The following is a 25,723-nucleotide window of genomic DNA, read 5'->3' as shown; positions in this document are numbered from 1 at the left end:
TGTGCTTCGATTCTCAGAATTCAGCGGATTCTACCAGACGTTCATTCCAAACTTCAGTCGCATAGTGACACCATTCCGCAATTTGCTGAAGGACAACACAAAGTTTCGTTGAACAGAACCATGCCAGGAGGCATTCGACCATTTGAAATCGATATTAACCAACCAGCCAGTTTGAACTATACTAAACTTTACAGAACAGTTTAAAGTCACCATAATGCCAGTGACGTTGGAATTGGATCTCTACGCCTACAATATCATGAGGATGGGTCTGAATTGACAGTTGGTTATTTTTCCAAAAAGATGAACATCCTCCAGAGGAAATACTCCCCAATCAGAAGGGAACTATTGGATTTGGTACTGGCCTTCTGATATTTCAATGTGTATATTATGATCACTGTGTCAGATTGTATGCACGGATCAAATTCCACTTGCATTATTAACACGTTTTAAAGATATGGATACAAGACTAATTCGTTAGTCTTTTCTTACAAATATTTAGATTAAAAATCATGCATGTTGCTTGTCAGAAGAATGTAATCACAGACGCGTTGTGGCAAATTTAACTGTTACATATTAGAAGAGATTTGGCTTCATTTATTGTCTTGTGTGCATATACATGCATAGTAAGAAATTATGGTGAGCTTATATTAAAGTTATTTGTATGTTAGGGTGATATGTTAATAATTTCGAAAAAAATGAAGCCATCTTTCATTATGATGGATCATTTATTCTTAAGGGCGAAAGTGTTATGAAGATGTCGGGGCACTTTCAAGATTCCTAAAAAGCAGCAGACACCGTATCTATCTATAAGGCAGCAATGTAAGACTTGATAGAAGACCTCGATTAGATCATTGCCCAAAGATAAAAACAAATTCGAATTCGGCTAATTACTTTAAATTATACCCTGAAAAAAAACAATTACGAACCAAGTTTCAATTGAGTACATTAATAATCTGAAAAGCCAAGGCACAATCCGATGCTCTGATGTATATGACGTTTGGAAAATTGAATAGTTGAGATGCGAACTGCCAGGTCCTAGCACGTAATCGACTGTTTGAAAACATAGAGTAAAAAATGAGGTCTGCAGATGCTGGAGATCACAGCTGCAAATGTGTTGCTGGTCAAAGCACAGCAGGCCAGGCAGCATCTCAGGAATAGAGAATTCGACGTTTCGAGCATAAGCCCTTCATCAGGAATAAGAGAGAGAGAGAGCCAAGCAGGCTAAGATAAAGGGTAGGGAGGAGGGACTAGGGGGAGGGGCGATGGAGGTGGGATAGGTGGAAGGAGGTCAAGGTGAGGGTGATAGGCCGGAGTGGGGTGGGGGCGGAGAGGTCAGGAAGAGGATTGCAGGTTAGGAGGGCGGTGCTGAGTTGAGGGAACCGACTGAGACAAGGTGGGGGGAGGGGAAATGAGGAAACTGGAGAAATCTGAATTCATACCTTGTGGTTGGAGGGTTCCCAGGCGGAAGATGAGGCGCTCCTCCTCCAGCCGTCGTGTTGTTGTGTTCTGCCGGTGGAGGAGTCCAAGGACCTGCATGTCCTCGGTGGAGTGGGAGGGAGAGTTAAAGTGTTGAGCCACGGGGTGATTGGGTTGGTTGGTTCGGGCGGCCCGGAGGTGTTCTCTGAAGCGTTCCGCAAGTAAGCGGCCTGTCTCCCCAATATAGAGGAGGCCACATCGGGTGCAGCGGATGCAATAGATGATGTGTGTGGAGGTACAGGTGAACTTGTGGCGGATATGGAAGGATCCCTTGGGGCCTTGGAGGGAAGTGAGTGTGGAGGTGTGGGCGCAAGTTTTACATTTCCTGCGGTTGCAGGGGAAGGTGCCGGGGTGGAGGTTGGGTTGGTGGGGTGTGTGGATCTGACGAGGGAGTCACGAAGGGAGTGGTCCTTGCGGAACGCTGATAGGTTAGGGGAGGGAAATATATCCTTGGTGGTGGGGTCCGTTTGGAGGTGGCGGAAATGGCGGCGGATGATACGTTGTATGCGGAGTTTGGTGGGGTGGTAGGTGAGAACCAGTGGAGTTCTGTCTTGGTGGCAGTTGGAGGAGCGGGGCTCAAGGGCGGAGGAGCGGGAAGTGGAGGAGATGCGGTGGAGGGCATCGTCGATCACGTCTGGGGGGAATCTGTGGTTCTTGAAGAAGGAGGCCATCTGGGCTGTGCGGTGTTGGAATTGGTCCTCCTGGGAGCAGATGCGGCGGACACGAAGTAATTGGGAATATGGGATGGCATTTTTACAGGGGGCAGGGTGGGAGGAGGTGTAGTCCAGGTAGCTGTGGGAGTCAGTCGGTTTATAATAGATGTCTGTGTTGAGTCGGTCGCCCGAGATAGAAATGGAGAGGACCGCAGATTCCCCCCAGACGTGATCGACGATGCCCTCCACCGCATCTCCTCCACTTCCCGCTCCTCCGCCCTTGAGCCCCGCTCCTCCAACCACCACCAAGACAGAACCCCACTGGTTCTCACCTACCACCCCACCAAACTCCGCATACAACGTATCATTCGCCGCCATTTCCGCCACCTCCAAACGGACCCCACCACCAAGGATATATTTCCCTCCCCTCCCCTATCAGCGTTCCGCAAGGACCACTCCCTTCGTGACTCCCTCGTCAGATCCACACACCCCACCAACCCAACCTCCACCCCCGGCACCTTCCCCTGCAACCGCAGGAAATGTAAAACTTGCGCCCACACCTCCACACTCACTTCCCTCCAAGGCCCCAAGGGATCCTTCCATATCCGCCACAAGTTCACCTGTACCTCCACACACATCATCTATTGCATCCGCTGCACCCGATGTGGCCTCCTCTATATTGGGGAGACAGGCCGCTTACTTGCGGAACGCTTCAGAGAACACCTCCGGGCCGCCCGAACCAACCAACCCAATCACCCCGTGGCTCAACACTTTAACTCTCCCTCCCACTCCACCGAGGACATGCAGGTCCTTGGACTCCTCCACCGGCAGAACACAACAACACGACGGCTGGAGGAGGAGCGCCTCATCTTCCGCCTGGGAACCCTCCAACCACAAGGTATGAATTCAGATTTCTCCAGTTTCCTCATTTCCCCTCCCCCCACCTTGTCTCAGTCGGTTCCCTCAACTCAGCACCGCCCTCCTAACCTGCAATCCTCTTCCTGACCTCTCCGCCCCCACCCCACTCCGGCCTATCACCCTCACCTTGACCTCCTTCCACCTATCCCACCTCCATCGCCCCTCCCCCTATTCCCTCCTCCCTACCCTTTATCTTAGCCTGCTTGGCTCTCTCTCTCTCTTATTCCTGATGAAGGGCTTATGCTCAAAACGTCGAATTCTCTATTCCTGAGATGCTGCCTGGCCTGCTGTGCTTTGACCAGCAACACATTTGCAGCCGTGTTTGAAAACATAATCTGTCTTAAATGTTCATTTTAATCACTAACGCTGTGATGCAGAAATTCTTAACAAGAGGAACATAAAACACTGGAAAATGTGAAGAAAAGTAACTGCAGCTCCCTGGTCTTCACATAAGAAGAGTTGTCCTGTAAATCTTAATGGCGAGTTATATCAGACTAGTATTATAGAAGGGAAGTTAATAGATATGTTAGTCAAAATAAATTGGAAATGGTGGTTAGTGAATTATTCCCTGTTATACTTTAAGAAATAAGCTTGTCAATAATAACTTTACAAAGTTCTTCGAGTACAAAGTGAGGTCTGCAGATGCTGGAGATCAGAGCTGAAAATGTGTTGCTGGTTAAAGCTCAGCAGGTCAGGCAGCATCCAAAGAACAGGAAATTCGACGTTACAGGCCATAGCACCACTCGAATTTTTACGGCTTACAAAGCTGGACAAATGTTTGGTGTGATCTTTGTTTAAAATTAAGCAGGGGAATTTATCCCGTGTCGTAACACTACGACCACTGATGATGGACTTCTAAATGTTCATATATGAAGCAGATGAAATAGTTAGACACAAGACTCCTTCTGAGCAAGTATTGGACAGACATCCGAAGCTGAGATTACTGACATGGACAATGACAACCTGCTTCCTTCTTATCAGTTACTGCTGCAACAAGCAGAGTGTTTCCTCTGTATTAACATCAACTGTAGTTTTACCTCGGGGCCTGATTTGACACTTGGTCAAATTGTGCCTTGAAGCTAAGGGTCTTCACTCTAATTTCACTTCTGCAGTTTAAAGTCTTTGAACCAAGTCTGTAATCAGCTGAATAGTCTTGGCAGACGCGAACTTGGCATCAGTTAACAGGTTATTGCTGACTAGGTATTGCTTGATGGTACAGTTGATAATATTCAAATTCATGTTTTCAGGTTAAAGAATAATCAGATGAGTCGTTAATTGACAACATCAGATGTGCCCTAATTTTTATGTGTAGAACATGCCCAGATAATATTTCACATTATATGTTCATGCCAGTGGTGCAACAGCACCGGAACACCATTTCTCAGCAGGCGACAGTTTTTAGATATGTAAGTTGTCAGGACCCACAAACTTTGCAGTATCCAGTGCCACCTGTCAGTCTGTAATGTCAGGTGGAGTGAACTGAATTTGCTGTAGACAGGTACCTGTAAACGTGAGAACTTCAGGAGGGGGCTGACATGGATCACCCACTGTGTACTTTTGATTGAAGACTGCTGCAAATGCTTGAGCCTTACTTTTTGTACTGATGTGTTGAGCGCCCCATATGTGACGATTAAGTTGTTGGAGAGCAGCCTTCTCATCGAGTGGTTTTTGACGAAATATTCCATCGCTCAGGTCAGCAGGTATTTGGTTTGACAGAAAAAAAAGAAAAACAGAAATTGCTGGCAAAACACTGGTTGTGCGATCACTTCGCCCCATCCACCACTTGTGTACACAAGTCCTGATTCGAAGCTTCACAAAGGCTTATCACCTCGTATGCTGACATCCAGTGCTACTGAATATATGTTCTTTTTCACTCCTCATTCAACTTGTCTAACACCTTGATTTTCATTTGCACACCTATATGCCTTTACAATGTTATAATTGCCTCATAGAGTCAGATGACACGGAAAGGTAAAATTCGTTCAGACAAGTCCATGCTGGACATCAAATTAAACTCGTCTCACCTGTCTACTCCTGGCCCACATCGTTCCAAACATTTCGCTATTCATGTAATCTGCCTAATGGCTTTAAGAGCCACCTCTGTAAGCTGATTCCACACGTACACCACACTCTGCGTGAAGGGATTCCTCCCTCAGATCAATTTTAAATATTTTCTCTCTCACTTTAAGCCTATGCCATCTAGTTTTAGATTTCACTACCTTGGGAAGAATTTGGTTATTTAAAGTATCCGTGCCTCTCATGATTTTATGATACTCTGTGAATTCAATCGTCAGCCTCTGACTCTGCAGCGAAACAAAAACTCCAGCCGAATTCAGTGTCTTCCCGTCAGTCAAACACTCTACTCAGACTGCCGATGCAAAGTATAATTCTGATGCTGAGGGTCATGGACCCCACGTCGTGAGTTATTGGATCTGTTTGAAATCTGTCGTACTTCGTACCGAGATGTTGCTAAACAACATGATGCAGTCTCTATAAATGTGGCAGGCAGATAGGTGAGGTTGCAGTGATTTAATTATTTTGATCTGATTGTTGGTTTCCTGATGCTCTGCTGCATTCCCCGTCTTGCAGTTTTGTCTTTTTGAACTGTCTCAACTCAGTCAGCCGTTAGTGCTGCTGAGTATCTCTTAGTGATGGACAATGAGGCCTCCCAAAAAGAATATATTCCCTGTGTTTCCACCTTCAATGTTGTGTTCAAATATAGAAATTCGACGGTACAGCAATTAATAATGAGTAGAATGTTTCATACTAGGATGTTCAGCCCAATGTCTTGAGGGTTCATGGGCTCCAGTATTAATGTTGAGCAACTTTTATTCAATAAACAAATTTTCAAGGTTTATTTCGTTGAATATTAAATCAAGACAAACTAAGCTTTTCAAATTTAAGATTATTTAATTATTTTTCACTTCAATTATCAGAGTGGATAACTAATTAATTTAGTAACGATAGTGACCAGCTGATCATTGATCAGTTAAAAGAGCACAGTCAAGCTGATTCGTATTCAGATGAGTGAGCACACTACCTTTTGCAATGCCACATACATTAAAAATATGATCGAAAAGACCTGAATCAAAATATACTTTTGCTGGCCTACGCTGGCACCTCCAGTAAACAGTGACCGACTCTTAAATGTATCTAGACCTATGGCAAACTGGTGCTGGGCAGTTACTCAAATACTTCCTCACAGCAGACAATTTACGGACGTTCTTGAATTATGCAGAAATGTATGGCTCGCGTTGCTCAATGCAATAGCATAACGTTCAATGCAATTATCATCATTTATACAAATGGCCTACCAATGAGCATGCCTCGGAGGTTTGGCTGTGTTGATGACATCAGCTCTGCCACATAAACTCGGTAGTTGTGCACCCTTGTACAGATCCTGAATCAATGTGCAACAAAGGTGATGGAATACAGTAGCACATGGTGTCTAACATTGAATAATGCATCAAGCATGTCCAGTGCATATCAAATCCACAATATCAGTGTCCCATCAAAATTATGCATCTATTATGATGTCCTGCATGATCCCAACTTTCATCCTTGTGTGTGACTTGAGACTGAAATTTTGTGCAGACATTTTCAACATTGTATTCACGATGAACACAAAATTCTCATCATTGAAGGTCGCAATTCCTTTAATCAGAGCCACTTGATTAAACACATTCACTCTCGTGTTTCTTTCAATTTACAGACTGAAAGCTAATGGGAACAAAATGCACAAATCATGAATCTGATTACTGCAGTCAAGACAAAATAATTACTTAGCACAAACACATTCAAAAACATTCAATAATTTTTCCTCTGAATACACACATTCCACAGCGAATTGTTTACATGTCAATAATTTAGATATGTTTCCAAGTATTCTTTAGCCCAGATATGAGCATATGCATTTTTTCTATTGCATTTTCTACCTTCTATCTATCTCACGTATGAGTAATCTAGTATGTGAATATCAGTTTCTGTGTGATGCTATATGCGCTCTCTCAGAAAGATTGATAAATTGCTCTGAACAGCATATCCCTTCAACTGTTCTCAACAAGCAAGGTACTGACTGCACCCAACCAGCTTACACTCACAAAACTGAAAATCCATTGGCCACCCTTCGTTATGACTGAATAACATTTTTATTCAATTATAATTCATTCATTGGCATTGCTGGCTGAGCCAGCATTTATTGCATCTTCCTAATCGCTTTTGAGAACGTCTTGTTCAGCTACTTCTTTGAACATTTGCTGTTCATATGCCGCTCGTAGACTTATAATCCCATTTTGGAGTACTCAGAAACAGAGATACTTATGGAATTGCCATATATTTCCAAAACAGAGTGACAATTGGCTTGGAAGGAAACTTGCAGGGTGTAGTGATCTCATCTATCGGTTGCTCATGTCCTTCTAGAGGATTGTAACTTTGGAAGTTGATGTCTGAAGGCCTTTGCTGAATTTCTGCAATTCATCTAGTAGTTGGTCCATATTGCTTCAACTTAGAGTCAGTTGTGAATGTGAAACAGATGTGGTGGCAAACAAGTTGAATGATTTATTCCAGATGGCATCAAGCTTCTTGAGTGCTGCTGGAGCTTCACTCATCTAGGCGAATGAAAAATATTCCAACACACTTCTGACTTGTGCATTCCCGATGATGGACTGACTTCTGGTCGTCAGGAAGTGAGCTACCTGCTGCAGTATTCCTCGCCTCTGATCTGTGTTGGTGCCATTGCATTTATATGGATTATGCACTTCTATTTTTGGTCAACTGTAACACCAATATGTTGATAGTTGAGCATTCATCAATAGTTACCCCACAGAATATCAAAAGATGATGGCTTGATTCTCTGTGTTTATAGATTGCCACTGTCTAGCATTTTTTTGTGACTTGAACGCTATTTGGCACGTTTTTTCTCAAGCCAGGTAATTGTCCAGATTTCACTGCACTTGGATATGACTTCAGCGTCTGACCAATCACAAATGTTGTTGAACATTGCGTAAATGTCAGCTAATATCTTAAGTAGGACCCAGTTTGGAGGGAAGCCCATTGGTAAAACTACTGAAGATTGTCAAACTTAAGACACTCCCTTGACGAACTCCTGTAAAGATGTCGTGAAGCTGTGACAACTCATCCCCAACAACTGCAACTTTCTTACTTTCTGAAAGAGATCACTCCAGTCAGCAGAGAGTTTCCAATGATTTCCACTGAAACTGAACCATTCACTGATAGATTGTGTATTGAACATTACTGATCATTTGTTAGCCAAAGTCTGGATATTGTGCATATCTTGCTTCATTTGGGCATGGACTGCTTCACGAATTGAACGATCACAAATGTGCATCTTACAATAATTAGTGAGTGTCGTACATCTGACCATATGATGGAACAAAAGTGACTCCTGAACAACTGAAAATGGTTTGACATGTGAAGGATACTACTCTGATGAAGTGTAAGGCTCCTTTATGCCACACTCAGTCAAATGTGACCTTTGCATCAACGTCAGTCACTCTCACTTCATCTCTGGAATTGTTCTCTTTCTGTCAAGTGTGCATCAGAGTTATAATAAGGTCAGGATGCTCTTGGCCCTGTCTAAAACAGCATGGATTGCCTTTGACCATGTCCTAACTTTGCAACTACAGTTTAACCATGATCTTTTCTATCACTTTGGCAATCTTGAGAAAAGGCAAATACGGTACCAAATTTCGAGGGTGATGTTTTCCTGCTATCAATACAATACTATCAATACTTGAGAAAGCTGTCACACGGCCAGTGTTGCATGTCATTTGGAACACCTTGTCTAGACGTAGCATTTTGGAATATCTAAGTGAAATTATTTACCAGGCAATTTTAAACATTGACTTCTTCCCCATTGAAGTTTGACTGCGTACAATCAAACATGTGCAACGGGATCTCCTGTTGGTTCCCAATGATTTTCTTCTTTCTTCAGTTACGCTGCTGATCCATATATTTGTATGTTCTGAAACATTTCGGGGGATCACAACAAACAGCAAATTCTATGCCTCAGAGTCTGCCTTTCTCTCACCCTTTCGGACATACATGCTCTCTGTCTCTGTCTCTGTCTCTACCTCTGTCTCTGTCTGTCTGTCTGTCTGTCTGTCTGTCTCTCTCTCTCTCTCTCTCTCTCTCTCTCTCTCTCTCTCAGGAATCTCAAAACGCCAGGAACTCTGTGGTGCATTATTATCCTTAGACGGACTGTAAACAGCTTCTCTCCAACCTCCTGAAGTCTGCTACGATACATTTCCCTGCGCGGCATCTGCAAAATTGAACGTTCTGTTTTGAGAATACATGTGTTATGATGACAGTGACGTCAGCCAAGTGGACCTCATTGAATATGAGTTCGCTGTTCGGGGCTGTTAATCTGGTGTAATCGGGGACCCTCATCAGGCAGCGAGAAATAAAAGAATTACCAGACATCCTAATACTCAGGGATGCCAAGCTCTCAGGAAATTGGAGCAGTGCCAAAAACTTTCTGTGCATAAATAAAGGTTAACTCGATGATGGGATACTCGCCTCGAAGTAGGTGTTTCACTAAGTACAGTAAGATTCTGAATACGAGTTGGCTTCGCTTAGTCAGCTACTGAGAGTACACGTTGGGACACTGCGTCCACGATTATTGTAAATTCCATTGAGTTATTTTCAAAGGATCGATCTTGTGATGCTAGTATTATTGATTTCAATATTTCAGTGCACCTTCGCACTGCGTTCAGCAAGAATAAGTTGCGTCAAAACAAGGATCTTTCAAATATAGATCAAGTCTGGGATGACGAGTCTCAATCTTTCATATATAATGACCTAATTGTAATCAGAAAAATCGGAAGAATTTCTGCTTTCATGACACTGTTCACATCTGATTCTTTTTCGGTTTGGAGGTGGATCCTGTAACGGGTTCGACCAGATGATCAATAATGCTCCGGTTGCCTGTGTTGTTACATTTTTCTCTATTGCGTGAATTACTGTGGAAGGGCGGCACGGTGGCACAGTGGTTAGCACTGCTGCCTCACTGCACCAGGGACCCGGGTTCAATTCCCGCCTCGGGCGACTGTCTGTGTGGAGTTTGCACATTCTCCCCGTGTCTGCGTGGGTTTCCTCCGTGTGCTCCGGTTTCCTCCCACAGTCACAAAGATGTGCGGTTCAGGTGAATTGGCCATGCTAAATTGCCCGTAGTGTTAGGTAGGGGGTAAATGTATGGGTATGGGTGGGTTGCGCTTCGGCGGGTCGGTGTGGACTTGTTGGGCCGAAGGGCCTGTTTCCACACTGTAAGTAATCTAAATCTCAATTGAGATATGTTCTGTCAGTATTTCCAGGATTTCAACAGAGTGGTACCAATTGAGATATGTTCTGTCAGTATTTCCAGGATTTCAACAGTTAGGAGTGCAAGAAAAGACTATGCAATTACCTTAGTATTTAGGGTTAAAGAGAATCTCAAAGCATTTTATACATATATTAAAAACAAGAGAGTGGCTAGTGAGAAGGTCGGACAATTCAAAGAGTCCTACTTTGAGGCAGATAAAGTGGTCGAGATCCTTCGCAAGTATTAACACAAATGAAGGATAATGAGTTTAGTGTGGAGCATGGTATTATGCTCGTGCATTTTGAGATTCAGATGAAGTAGTGTTAGGTCTCTTGAAGAGTATTAACGTGCATAAATGCACATAGCCTGATGCTATCCAACACAGATTAATTAAAGGTTTAAGAGGAGATTTCTGGGGCCTTGCCCAAAAGCTTTGTGTCTTTATTTTTCACTGTAGAGCCCCTGGAGGATTGACAAGTTGCCTAGAAGGAAAATCGGATTATTCAGAAACTATAGACCAGTGAGTTTCTCATCAGTGTTTGGGAAGGTACTGAAGAGAATTATTAGGGATTAGATTTAGGCTCATTTGGAAATGTCATTGTCTAATTAGGGTCAATAAGCTTGGCATTGCGTGGGGTAGGTCCTGTCTCACGAACACACGGAATATATCGAGAACATGACAAAGGTAATAGATGAGGGTGGAGCAGTGGATGATGTGTACATGGGTTTTTCTAAGGTTTTCGACAAGGTCCCTCATGGTAGGCTCATCTAGAATACTAGAATGCATGTGATCAATAGTGGCTTGCCCGCATAGATTCAGAATGGGCTTACGCACAGAGGCAGGTGGTAGCGTTGGAAGACTGTCTGATGGAGGTCCATCACTAATAATGCTCCGCAAGGATACGTCCTGACACCTCTGCCGTTTCAGATATATCTCCATGTATCTCAATTTTGAAATGTAAGGTTCGATCTTGCACAGTGAGCATGCCTTTCACAGAGGAAAGTCATGCTTTACAAAAATCTGTTGGATTTTATGAAGTGGTGACCATGTCGGTCGATGATGGATGGGCAATTAATGTTATTTCTACAGATTTCAGCAAAGACGTGAAGGAATTTGAGAACTAAGTTAACTGCACATGGCTTCCAGAGTAAATTAGAAAATTGGCTCAAAATTTGGCTCAGTCAGAATAGGCAGACTGTGTTGAGAGAAGGCTGATTCTGTAATTGGAGGCTGATGTCCACTTGGCATACTACAAGGATTGGTGCTGGGTATCTTATTATTTGTGATATTCATTAATATTAACAATTAGAATGCGTGTATGTATGTATTGGGAGGCAGGTGTTGGGGGGACGGTTGGGATGATAAGTAAGTTTGCAGATAACATCTTTATTGTTAGGTTGGTGCGCAATGAAAAAAAATAGTCTTTAATTACAGGTATAGATAGATTGGTCAGAAGTGCAGAGTAGTGGCAGACAAAATTTGACCCTGATGAATGTCAGTTGATGTACTTGGTTGGACAATGTTCGAACACTACGAAGCTCAGCGTGCCAGATTAATCTTGAAATGATTGTTAACATGTCCCTGATGGCAACACGACTGGTTAATAGGCTAAGTATGAAGGCATACTGGACACCAGTTGAGAAGTAGATTTGGACAGTAGAGAGGTTTTTCAGAAGCTGTACAGGACTTTGTAAGTTCACATTTGAAGTATGCAGTTATGGAAACTGCACCAGTGGAAGGACATTACTGCATTGGACAGAGTGCAAAGGAGATACGCTCGAATATTGCTTGGTTTGTCGCAGTTTATCCGTCAAGAGGGAGGCTGTACAAGCTCGGGCTTTCTTTAACACAGAGATCTGCGTATAGAATTTGATGAGGAACATAGACAGTGTGAATAGCAAGCAGCTGTTCCCTCTGATCGAATGGCCACAAACAAACAGGCAATATTTTCAGCTGAAAGGCAGAATGTTGACTGGCACATGCCGCTCAGATGATCGTAGAGGTCAGCACTGTCCTTCTCAGGAGGTTATTGACATTGTAGTCCATTAAAGATGTCGAACGTATTTGGTTGACCACTTGAAATATCATAATTGTAGAGCTATGGGCCAAGTGCTGCAAAATTGGACAAGTGTAGCTTTAGTGATATTTTGGAGGTACAATCGCAAAGGATCGGTTCTGGATGATGCTTTCATTCTGTTTTTGCAACTTATGTTCAAAATCATATTTTCCCTTTATTTTGAGAACATTGTACCTCGTGTAAGCTTATGCCATTTCAAGTGCAGTCTTAAAGTGCACATTCACAACCTGAATTACCCAAATATGTTGTTCACTGTGTAAACGTATGGATGAAAATGGAATCGTGGAGGATAGATGGGTTTGAGATTGGTTCTACAGCTCAGCGCAACATCCAAGGGCCGAATGGCCTGTACTGTGCTGTAATGTTCGGTGGCACAATGTTCTATGTTGTAAATCTGAAGTAACAAGGAAACCAGTGGTAGAACAGTGTGCAGCAGAACAGCTCTCAAGGAGCTGTCAAACATGAGGTATTGAATGGCAGAATAGCCTCAGGAAAATGAAGGTCATCAGTGAAAAGTTTACCACAAAATTCTGTTAAGTCTGATATTGTGTGAAGTAACAGAAGAATTGCTGCTTGAATGTAAGTCAAAATTGACAATTCAGACCTAATAGGAACAGGTTAAAACAGCCTTCAGGGTATTAACTCCAGACGCAAATCTCAAAGATATCACACACCTATAACAAACATGTTGGCGCAATCTGTTTGGTTGGCAATGTTTTTTTAAAATGAAAATGAAATTACGGTTCCCAGTGGAGATACAATACTATTTAAAATATTGTCTCTGGAGCTGTCTTATCTCCAATTCTGAGTGAATTCTCCAATTGAGTTGGATTGCCAGCAGCGTAAAGGCTGAGGTTGTTTAACAAACAAAACAAAATGTATATTCTGTTGGAAACAGTCGACAGAGTGTACAACATCATTCTTGCCATTTTTGGTATTCCTGGTAAGTCTAACTACAACACAAATTGTGTAATTCCTGCTTTAAAACATACTTTTTTTGCAAAAAAACGAGTTATAATTACTTAATTGCCAATTTGCAAGGCAGATACCTAAGTCAGACGATCGTGTCCTCATTTCCCGAGTTTGAAGTGAATGGTTTGCCATTAAGGAGGTACCTCAGCAATATGCAATATTGCCTGTTTCTCTACAATGTGCAAAATGGATTTGCACTCCATAATGATGAAGAATGACTGAGCACAGTCTCTGGCTGGTCTAGAAAGGGTTTAACACGACCACTCTTCTCCCTGATTGCTCATAGCCTGCTATCGGTCAGATGGGTTGTGAAACAACGAAAGTATTTGGGAAATCAACACAGATGGCTTTGAAAATTCTCTGTGTTTTCGTAAGCCAGCAGATTTCTGGGGACAGGATATGTGTGAGGACGGTTCATCGGGCTTCTAATGTGTTATATTAATGTGTGAGGTTAACATTTCCAAACTAACTTTGTGGTATAATTCCACAAATGTGGAAAGAAAACTTTATATGTCGCTCATAGGCACTCTGAATTGTCCACTGATTGAATGTTGCGTATTGTTGATCCAGAACTCATGGATCACTGTGACTGATGCTGTTAGTGATCATGGATCATTGTACTGAAAAGGGACTATGATCATCAGGCTGGACATTCTGATTCCGGTAGTCCCATGTTGCTGGGAGGATGTGTCATATAGAATTGTACAGAATGTGCGTAGTTGCTTGACAATAAATTTCTTCCTGTTATATCGGTATCTGTAAATTCAGAATTATAGCAAGTGTGTATCACTAGCCAGAGAATATCCATGACTACAAAGGCACTCATTTCCGGATATATGTTTGACTGGAGAACGGTATTGCATGTGGGTAAACAGCCTGAAGGGAGCAGATGATTCATTTACCAAACATTCGAAGAGATCTTTCAGTTAGAATCTGACTGAATGTGCATTCATAGGGAAAGAGGAAAATCTTACCCCAGTGTTCAATTGTCATGGGTGCAAAAGTAATTTTTTTTTTAGTAAAATATACAGAGTAGCAGCCACCAGCTGGACAAAGCAACTCACCCCATTGGTCATTGCCAAGGAAGAGCATACCTGACCATGTAATGTACCAGTTGCTGGTGAACTGAGTGATAGTTAATGTCTGATTACAGTCATTATCAGGATTGCATTTTGAGTGAAGACATTTCCCATTTCTGATCTGTTCATTGATGCAGCTGTCAATGTAGTTTAGAAAAGCGATGTATCGCCAGTGGAAAATCGTTGTCGTCGTTTGAATATATTCAGTGGTAAATTTACAACGTGAAATGTTGTATTTGACTTTAATGAATGGTTCTTTTTAACGTAATGTGAAAATAGCAGAGCAACAGTGTTAATTCAAAAAATTGTTCTCTGGACATATAATGTTCAACTAAACATTATGATTTGGTCTGATTAATCTTCCAACAACACTAAAACAATTTGCGGGACATTGCTCCTATAATTCATAATGTGGACATTAAAAAGCATAGGTATAGCGCTAGAAACGTTACCAATATTTCAGATGTCTTTCTGATTAGATTTTGATGAACAATTATTGAACCTGTGTTTCATAATTTATTCACAGTTAATTTTCCAGTTATTGCTGCCCTATACTTTGTGATGACTGTTCTCTTTTGGAGGAAGGGGTTTGCTGCAAATGTGTTGCTGGTCAAAGCACAGCAGGTTAGGCAGCATCTCAGGAATAGAGAATTCGACGTTTCGAGCATAAGCCCTTCATCAGGAATAAGAGAGAGAGAGCCAAGCAGGCTGAGATAAAAGGTAGGGAGGAGGGACTAGGGGGAGGGGCGATGGAGGTGGGATAGGTGGAAGGAGGTCAAGATGAGGGTGATAGGCCGGAGTGGGGTGGGGGCGGAGAGGTCAGGAAGAGGATTGCAGGTTAGGAGGGCGGTGCTGAGTTGAGGGAACCGACTGAGACAAGGTGGGGGGAGGGGAAATGAGGAAGCTGGAGAAATCTGAATTCATACCTTGTGGTTGGAGGGTTCCCAGGTGGAAGATGAGGCGCTCCTCCTCCAGCCGTCGTGTTGTTGTGTTCTGCCGGTGGAGGAGTCCAAGGACCTGCATGTCCTCGGTGGAGTGGGAGGGGGAGTTAAAATGTTGAGCCACGGGGTGATTGGGTTGGTTGGTTCGGGCGGCCCAGAGGTGTTCTCTGGAGCGTTCCGCAAGTAAGCGGCCTGTCTCACCAATATAGAGGAGGCCACATCGGGTGCAGCGGATGCAATAGATGATGTGTGTGGAGGTACAGGTGAACTTGTGGCGGATATGGAAGGATCCCTTGGGGCCTTGGAGGGAAGTGAGTGTGGAGGTGTGGGCGCAAGTTTTACATTTCCTGCGGTTGCAGGGGAAGGTGCCGGGGGTGGAGGTTGGGTTGGTGGGGTGTGTGGATCTGACGAGGGAGTCACGAAGGGAGTGGTCCTTGCGGAACGCTGATAGGGGAGGGGAGGGAAATATATCCTTGGTGGTGGGGTCCGTTTGGAGGTGGCGGAAATGGCGGCGGATAATACGTTGTATGCGCAGGTTGGTGGGGTGGTAGGTGAGAACCAGTGGGGTTCTGTCTTGGTGGCAGTTGGAGGAGCGGGGCTCAAGGGCGGAGGAGCGGGAAGTGGAGGAGATGCGGTGGAGGGCATCGTCGATCACGTCTGGGGGGAATCTGCAGTCCTTGAAGAAGGAGGCCATCTGGGCTGTGCGGTGTTGGAATTGGTCCTCCTGGGAGCAGATGCGGCGGAGACGAAGGAATTGGGAATATGGGATGGCGTTTTTACAGGGTTCAGGGTGGGAGGAGGTGTAGTCCAGGTAGCTGTGGGAGTCAGTCGGTTTATAATAGATGTCTGTGTTGAGTCGGTCGCCCGAGATAGAAATGGAAAGGTCTAGGAAGGGGAGGGAGGAGTCTGAGACAGTCCAGGTGAATTTCAGGTCGGGATGGAAGGTGTTAGTAAAGTTGATGAACTGTTCAACCTCCTCGTGGGAGCACGAGGCAGCGCCGATACAGTCATCGATGTAGCGGAGGAAAAGGTGGGGGGTGGTGCCAGTGTAGTTGCGGAAGATGGACTGTTCCACATATCCTACGAAGAGGCAGGCATAGCTGGGGCCCATGCGGGTGCCCATGGCAACTCCTTTAGTTTGGAGGAAGTGGGAGGATGCGATTTGCGATTTGAAGCCGGAAGGATCATTAACAATATTCCATGGTACTGTTATACCAGAAACAGGTTTTATAACCATGTTCATTGGGTGAGTTATGGATATATTCTAATATTTTTAACACCACTTCTCCCATTCAGTTTTATTGTCTTTCTCAACATTCTGACTGTCATACATATCTTCGAGGCAGTTAAGGCACGTAAAGGATTGGGCGGCCAAAGAAAGGCAAACAATGACCCAGAGATAGAGAGCCGAAAGAAATCTGCGACTTTACTCTTTGCCATATCTGCCAGTTTCATACTTCTTTGGTTTTTGTATATTTTATATATGCTTGATGTTGGATATTACTTTGAGTATTTTTTTCTCTTTGAACAAGTCGCATATATGTTGCGGAACCTCAGTTGCTGCACAAATGCACTTATTTACGTGGTGACACAGAAAAAGTTCAGAGATGATTTAAAGTATGTCATGAAATATCCACTTATAAAAATAATTAAATTGATGGAAAATCCAAGTAACTGAGAGCCAACAAGGGGATGCAGCAGATAAAGGAGTCAGGAATCCATGTACGCAATGGACTGAAAGGAGAAGGTGGAATATCAAACTGATGACACTCCTTTTTCCAAAAGTCATGATTTGGAGATGCCGGTGTTGGACTGGGGTGTACAAAGTTAAAAATCACACAACACCAGATTAGAATCCAAAAGGTTTAATTGGAAGCACACGAGCTTTCGGAGCGACACTCTACCACCTGATGAAGGGGCGTCGCTCCGAAAGCTAGTGTGCTTCCTATTAAACCTGTTGGACTATAACCTGGTATAGTCTGATTTGTAACTTTTCCAAAAGGACAAGAAATGGCACCAACTGAAGAGCAAAATGAAAGAGCATGCCAGAGCAAAGCCATTCTAAAGAGCTGGTGGACAAAAGCCAGAGTCAGCAGAAAGCTGAAAAATAAAAATGTCACTGAAAAAAGGAATGGACATGCACAAAAAAAAACTTCACTCCAAGTAACCAAGAAACGGCAGTTAATGGAAGCAATCTGTTCGCATTGCGTGAACAGGACACACAGAACAACAAATGACCTCGAGGAAATGATCACTTTTCAGTTCAGGCTGGAATTGCATAAGCAACCACGAGGTTCTCCATTCTTCCTCAATGAAATCTTTGTTAAACAAAAGCTGGAAAAAAGTTGAAAATAAAAGTTCGTTTTTCAAAATAGCGTGTTATATAAAATGCAAGATTTCTCGAAAACTGGGTCAGATGTGGGAGATGAGCCGACATCTTCAATATATCAATGAAAAGATTAAGTGCTTTTCATTAACTTCTTCGAGCTCAGTTGGAACAGACTCTGGATGATCCCTGTTTCAATAGTGCCCTCATAATGAAAGATGTGGCAAATTCAAAAACACATTTACACCATAATGATGAACTGTTTCCTTTTGCAAAACAGCAGACATCTTGCCTGAACTTTCTCCTGAAATATCTCCTGCCTGTAAGGATCTGCGTTTGGATTTACCTTTGCCAAGTGTTTTGCTTATGGAAAGTTGCAGGGCTTTGAACAGTTGTGTTATGTTGTGAAATTATTTCAGTTATTACTTCGGTTATTCTTAATTCTGGCATCTTTTGGTCGTGTTTCAACCGTAATGTTTTAATAAATTCTTTTTTACTTTTCATGCCACGTGGTTTGATCGCCTACATCATTCCTGCCATATCCATTTCACATCTGCCTTTCAAAAAACGTGGTATTGGGGCTACCTTCTTCATAGGTTACTAGGGGTTTTGTCTGGTCCATAACAGGGACAGTCTTGTGTCACTGAGCTCTCTCCACTTACGGACTCCCTCACAAAGTCGTTCTGATTTTCCAGTTCCTTAGCCAATTTAAAATTTATACTTATAAATAAGTCATTGTCTGCACACCTAATATCATATTAACTCTATTTGCCACAATAAAGTCAATTTAATGTATGTTTATAATCGTACAATTTCACAACATGGAAACATACACTTCTGTCTGTACTCGTCCTTGCCAACTTGATACTCTAAATTAATTTAGACGCTTCGGCCAACACTTGGCTCCTAACTCTCAAAGAATTTTTAAAATATATACCAATAGAAATGCTGTTAAACTCTTGTAAAGATACCAGCTCAATTTGGTAGCTCATTCCAAATATGTATCACCCTCTGTCAGAAAAGGTTACACCTCAGCTCCCTTTTAAATCTTGCCCTTCTCACTTTTATACAATGCCCTCGTGATTTGGACTTTCCTACCCTGGGAAAAAAAGACTTTACCTAATTTACCCAATCCATGCTCCTCATGAGTTTATAAATCTCCTCCCACGTGTGACTAAAAATCACCACGTTATCGATGTGAAACAAACAATTGCATAATCCAGAAATGAATGCCTTTGAAATGTGACTGGCTCATTCTTCACACAAGTAGCATAACATTCCATTCGATTCGGTGTAATGAAAGCTGAAATTGTTTTCACTCTTTCAAATAAAGTTAAATGTCTGTTTCATCCAAGTAAGTCAAACTTACAAACATAAGTTGCTTGTCCCATCTTTTCAATAGTCTTCTGAACGTGGAATCAGATATGTGTCAGACTTTGTAAGAGCATTGTTGAATTACGCAGTATCTGTTATAGTAACACTTCTGCATTTATGGCTATTCTGGAAATAAAAGGAAGGACAGCATAATCTTGTAAAAAGGGCAGCATCATCACAATGACAATAAGCAGTGGACCCAACCCCAATCCTTGCATCAAAATGCTGGTCACAGGCTTCTAGTCTATCGCTCGTTCTCTTGGTCACTGTCTTTCTCTCTCTCTTCCTTTCGCTTTCTCTCCCTCCTTCTTTCTCTCTCTTTTCTCTACCTCTCGTTATTTTTCCTGACCTTTTACATCCCGCGTTTGCCCTACACAAGAATTTGCCCACCTCATTTCTCGCCATGATGTTTGATCTCCCAATCTTTGCCCCCAACCCCGTGCAGTGTCCTTTCTGTCCATGAACCACCCCTCGATTTTGCACCGGGAACATTAAAGCCGCTCTGTACCTCCCGGCTTGTCCTATAGAATCCACGTTTAGTGACTCCCCCCACTCCACCATCCAGGCAGTACTTTCCCCTGTACAGTCGCTTGTTCTATCCCCAATCTGGCGGAGACCACTCCTGATACCCTACTGTGGATCCATGCAGTGAACATATGCTGACATGGGCTGGACTTTTGACTGACAGAAGTGAGGCACAGTAAGATTCCACTCTCCAGCCATTCGCTGCCACAGCACCCTTCTCCCAATTTCACTGAGAAAGGGGTTTTATCTGGTACCTCCGCTCCACATTTTGCCACTAGTAATCCCCCTAATTATGTCCACACCCCATGTTTTGGGCTCAGCTCTGCACTTTAATGGCGGTCCCCAATATCGCAGCCCTTCCTTCACAATTCCCCCCGCAGGCCACCTGCCTACTTGCCACCGCCCAGTGTGAACATAGAACATAGAACATAGAAGGATACAGCGCAGTACAGGCCCTTCGGCCCTCGATGTTGCGCCGACCGAGTCCTACCTAACCTATACTAGCCCAATAACTTCCAAATGCCTATCCAATGCCCGCTTAAATGAACATAAAGAAGGAGAGTTCACCACTGATACGGGCAGGGCATTCCATGAACTCACAACCCGCTGTGTGAAGAATCTACCCCTAACATCTGTCCTATACCTACCACCCCTTAATTTAAAGCTATGTCCCCTAGTAACACCTGACTCCATAATCACCTTAAAGGTGGCTTTAATCACCTCCACAAACAGCCCACCGAAGGACTACCATCAAATCATTTGCAAATCCTCAGACTCATCCCCAAATTGCCCACTATTTAGCATCATGCATCTTTGTCCCTCCATCAAAATCATACTCTCCCAGCACGTTTTACGCCTTCCCTACACTCTTATGCCTCCTGATTTTGTTGCAGTCTGGGTTTAGAAGAGACCGTTAAAAGTGTGGTGTGTATAAATAACTGCCTTCATTTTGTGACATCCCGTTCGCTTTCGCCCCAAGGTTTCTCCTGCCCCAATTATATGAGTCACCAATCCACAAATTTCAGGCCCAACCCCAGATTTTATATTCCCCCGATTCCTGACCCCGCATTCTTGCCCCTTACCTTAAGTCCTGCTCTTTCCCCCATGTACTTAGCCACAATAAATGTTGCCGTACTTCTCCCAGGTATTCCACCCTCCACCATTGCACCTTTACTCAAACAGGCAGCCCACATCTTTTCTTCGTATCACTCGAACCCCCATCAAACCCACTGCGTTCGGCGACAAAGAGAGCCAACAGAGACTCACTGAGCATGTAAATGGCAGCCATACTGCACAACAAGATCCCAGGCGCCCACTTCCTCCCTCAACTCCCTAGGCATGGGATTTATGCAAATACCCCCAATAACGTTTTCATCCCCCGCCTCCAGTCCGGATATTATGCCCCCCTCCCATACTATGTTACTTCCCGAAATTCCCAATCTACCATAAATTCAATGTCATCCCCACACCAAAGAAACACACTGGATTTCCAGAACCAATATATTGGGCCCTTTCCCAATTTTCTGCTCCTCTTATGTTTGCTTCCTCATACCCATTTAACACATTCCCCTGCAAAGGTGTGAGCAGACGCACAGTTTTATTCTCCTCCAGGGGATTTTCTAGACCACGAATAACGTCCGTCTATTCCAACACCGCAGATCTAAATGCTCTTCCTCGTTTACACCCTAAACAAATTGCCCCTCTATCATGCTTCCCATTGATACATGAAAATCCCCTCAGTGTCTCCATCAAGGTCATTGCCGTTCCCAGCAAATCATCCCACCACCGCTGAATCTGAGCCCGTGGGCTGGAGGGATTCGGGCATGAGAAATATGTGCAGATTCTGATCGACTGCGTGCGTCTTCATGCACAGCAAGATCCCAGTACCCCTGCCCCACCTCCCTCTCCTCAATGAGAAAGGTGGCTTATCTCTCACCCCCATAATCCACAGTTTGAATGTGTGTGAGAGAGAGAGAGCGAGAGCGAGAGAGAGAGAGGGAAAGAGAGATGGTTAAAGGTGGGTAGAATAATCCTCAGGCAGGAACAAGATCGAACAGCCCTGAGAGAGAAAGGTGTGGAGAGAGGTGAACGGGGAGTTGAGAGATTGGGAAAGACTGTGTTAAGAGTATGGCAGGTGGAATGGGAACAGGTTGGAGATGGGAAGGATGGGGAGGGATGGCGATTGAAGCAAATGTATGTTGGGGGAGAGAGAGAGGGAGAGAGAATGCGGGAGTGAAGATCGGAGCTGCAGTGAGAGTGTGAGGCAGGACCGTTTGTGGGATCAGAATGTGCATCTACTCCCTCTCAAACCTTTTTGCTCCTTTTTCTACCAACACGAATGGATGCCCCCATCACCCAGCCAAGAACTCGCCCGTTTTCAATAAAATCCCACAGACAGCGTGAAAACAACAATTCTTTTCCCCGTGTGGCTGTCTCTGCGTGCGTGCGTGCGCGCGCGTGTGTGTGGCTGTGTGTATCTCAATGAACAACCAGGAGACAGGATGCTTTCCGATTATTCTGTCTCTGTGCTTCCAGCTCATGTCTGATGATTCCTCACAGCACAATTATTGGATTCTGTCTAACTTTACATAATCGGAGTTTCAGCTCCCGCTTTGCAACTCCTCCCCGGGGGTTACAAAATGCTAGAGAAATAAAAATAAACTAAAATAAAACAAAACTATATCATGAAAAGCACAGGACTATCCCATAACTCTCAGCCTTCCACAACCTCACAATTTCCCAGCACAGCCACTGACATTAAACACAGGGATGGGAAAGAGGAACGTGTCAAAATACCCCAGGAGTCTCCCAGTGTTTATCTTTAAGGGGAGGGGCTTATATATCCACTCCAGAGGCTGGAACACCCTCTCAACTCTTTCCATTCCCATTCCCAAAGCCTGTGTGTCTCCCTCTGTCTGGGTCCAAGCTTCAATCTCTCAAAAATTTCCCTCAGCAGGAGGAGAGAGAAAAAAAAGACAGAGAGAAATGGAAATTAATTCAATCAAATCCACGATCTTTTGAATCAAAAAGGGAAACAAATTCCCATCACTGACTGACTTCTCAAACCTCCTCATTTTATTAGTACTTGGCCCTGGTTTTAAACCCAGAGAATGGGAGCAGATTTCACTGTGGCCCAGGAGTAAATTCATTCTGACTCCCCCTCTCCGGTATATTTTCTGAGAGAGGGGCTGGTCAGTCAATCAATGCGAATGAGTTACTCCCAAATACTGTTTCTTGACCCACCCTCATCCCCTGTGATTAACCCGCGCCCTCCAACTGGCTTTCTGATACATCAAGAGGAAACAAAAATATTAAACAAGATTTGGGCAATTTCTCCATCAAATATTCACAATGACCGTTCCACTGGTCCAGGCACCTCTGTCCTTTACTCCTTCCTTCACTCGCAATTCTTCCCTCTGTCTGACTCCTTCCCTCGCTCGCACTCCTCTCTCTCTTTCACTCTTTCTCTGACTCTATCTCTTGTCGTTCTCTCTCTGTCTCCTTCGCTCATTGTTCCCTCTCTGTCCGTCTCCTACTGTCTGTCTCCTTCGGTCACTCTCATTCTCTATCTCACTATCTCACCCTATCCTACTCTCCCTGCCCCTATCTCCTTCTCCATCCCTCTGCTCAGCTTCCTCCTGTTGTCGAGAATGGATTGGTCTCTCTCTCTGTCCCTCTCTCTCTCTTTCTCCATTCCTCAAAGTTCTGACTGAAATGCCCTACCTCCCTTCCATTTAAAGAGTGTTCCTATCTCCTCACCCTGTCCTGTAGACATTAGCCCCGTCATGATCACATTGTATGGGGAGGTTGAGGAGAGGTACAGGAGTTTGTGCTGCGGAAAGGAGGGATGATACAGCACACCCACTAATAATCCATTAGCAAAAGCGAGTCCGGGCCGTGTAGAAAGACTCTTGAGATGTGTAAGGGACAGCCCACAGGCTAAAACATGCTCAGCAACATCCCACAGACAGCCAGATGTGGGAACGCTGGGGATTCCCTGTGCACCCTGGCAGAATCCTGTCCACAAAGCGACGCTTTCTCCAGAGCACGCCAATCCACTCACCCACTCACACTGACACAAGGAATGACGTTGGAATTCTGCACAGCACGTTCCGATCAGCCCATGCTGAGGGACAATGTGAGGATGTCTGTACCTTCACTGTCCGCCTTCAGAACCACCCCCGCCATCCTGCCTGAATTTGGAAAGTGTAATCCACTGCTACTAGAAAGGATAAGACTATAGGCTGTGCTTGCACAGCAAGATTCCACAGACAGTAATGTGGAAATATTTGTTAAGTTACCAATAAATGTAGACTTCCCCCATTTCAATTTCGAGGATGGACATACAGACAGGGAAATACAGCCCTCCCCTTGCCTCTCCCATCGCCGTCAGCTCCTCAATAAGCTACGAGCGAGTGGTGCCTACACTTTCCATCAAACCCTCATTGCCCCGTGGTCCTGTCACAAACATAGATATGGCGTTCCACTGACCACAAATCCTCAAATTTGCTCAGGATTCCTGACTTACCATCCTTCCCAACTCCAACACAACCCCCCACAATGTGTTCAACGTATTATGAAAGAACCACCGCAGAGCAAGATCCCACATGCAGTCTCATTACATTCCAATAGGAACATATCAATCATGCACAGTTAGAACCCAAAGATTGCAAAGCTTGAGATGCCGCACATCTGTGTCTATCTCTCTGTATGTCTCGTTCTGTCTATCCCAGAATGTCATCTTCACTCACGAGCTGAGAATGACTTCTCCTGCACTTTCTATATACAATGTCTGAACAGTGGAGACCTCCAACTCGCCATCTCCCGCCCTTAAGTGCTTTCACTGCACCTCCTCCCTGCTCTAGTACTCCGATCCCATTCCCATCCTTCCCTTTCCATGATCGCCCCCTGTCCCTCTCTCCATCTCGCTTTCCCCGCACTCTCTCCAATTACAGCCTTGTCTCTGAAATGCGGTCGCTCCCGTCATTTTATAAACCTGACCCGTGACATTGCAGCCTTGAGGTTTGAAAAAATGGGATGGTCTGGAGAGTTTGAGGGGGTAAGGGGGCAGACCCAGATTCACGAATGATGATGGAGAGTGGGAGCGAGAGACAGAAAGAGGAAGGCACAAAGAAAGACCCAGACTATGGACATTGAGAAAGGGAGAGAGACCCAGATTGGAGAGATGCAGACAGCAGGTGTTGGAGAGAGCGCGAGAGAGAGAGTATGAGAGAGAGAGAAAGAGAAAGAGAGAGAGGGAGAGAGAAAGAGAGAGAGAGGAGAGAGAGTGGGGAGAGAGTGAGAGCGCGAGAGAGAGAGAGAGAGAGAGAAATGTAACATCCAAGCCTCTGTAAAACTGTATTTTGACACAGAGCCACTTGTTGCAATGTGGGAGACTCTGCAGTTGATTTGAGCCACAGCAAGATCTCACAAGTAGCAGTTGACCGCAGATAGATTGTGTATTTCACTAAGGATGGCTGAGCGTTCACGGATCCTGCTGTTTGACAATTTCAAACCACTTCCCATTTTCTTTCTTCTCTATGCTTACATTCTCTCAGTGTGTGTGTGTGTGTATCTCCAAAACCACTTCTCCATCTCGAATCTTTTTTTCTCTCTCTCTCTAATTTAATCTTGTGCAGGGTAATCTTTACCAAACTTTTATATTTGACAATATTCCATTTTATAAACCAGGGCACTATTACCCTGCAGTCTCTTGCCAACAATGTTGTGGGTCATTGATGCACAGGGAGATCCCACAGGGTACTCCCTTCCTGCTGCAGAATTTGCTCAAATCCCACTTTTCTATCCAAAAAGAGACTGTGGATTTCTTTCAGGCTCCTTTTTAAGAAACATCTCCCTGTACATCCCAGGACTTAATTTTGTGTATGCCACTTTCCAGAAGGAAGTGTTTGGAGATGGACGGTGATGGGATATTGGACAGCCCCTCTTCCAGATCCTGTCTCCCTTTCCCAGCCCAGTTACAAAAATACATTTTGTTCCTCTGTCGTTCTGTTTTTCTCTCACACACACCATTTCCCTTTGTCTGCATCTTTGTTTATGAAA

The sequence above is a fragment of the Hemiscyllium ocellatum genome, chromosome 18 (assembly GCF_020745735.1).
Source record: "Hemiscyllium ocellatum isolate sHemOce1 chromosome 18, sHemOce1.pat.X.cur, whole genome shotgun sequence".
Classification (NCBI taxonomy): domain Eukaryota; kingdom Metazoa; phylum Chordata; class Chondrichthyes; order Orectolobiformes; family Hemiscylliidae; genus Hemiscyllium; species Hemiscyllium ocellatum.
This window is presented reverse-complemented; position numbering follows the sequence as displayed.